A 321-nucleotide genomic window follows, 5' to 3' on the forward strand; every position below is an offset into this window, starting at 1 on the left:
ACCCGTCTCTATCTGTCAACCGCTAAAAAACTTTCCCTTTTCAGAAACGTTGAGAATTTTCCTGGTCTTCAGGGGACGCCAGTCGCATCCGCCAAGACTCTACGACAACTCTGCCGCTGTCCTAGAAGAGGAAACTATCTGATTTACCCATATTTGATTGTTAGCAAAATGTCAAACTAAGGCTAACATAACCAAATATAGGACAATACATCTCGCCACTGCTGGACCAAAGTAGGACATCTCCCAGACAACAGTTATTATTTACGTCTGGACAAAGAGTTAAGCAAGTATACGTAACCAGTTTAACCTGATCTGTGGTTG

This window comes from Penaeus monodon, chromosome 27 (genome assembly GCF_015228065.2).
Source record: "Penaeus monodon isolate SGIC_2016 chromosome 27, NSTDA_Pmon_1, whole genome shotgun sequence".
Classification (NCBI taxonomy): domain Eukaryota; kingdom Metazoa; phylum Arthropoda; class Malacostraca; order Decapoda; family Penaeidae; genus Penaeus; species Penaeus monodon.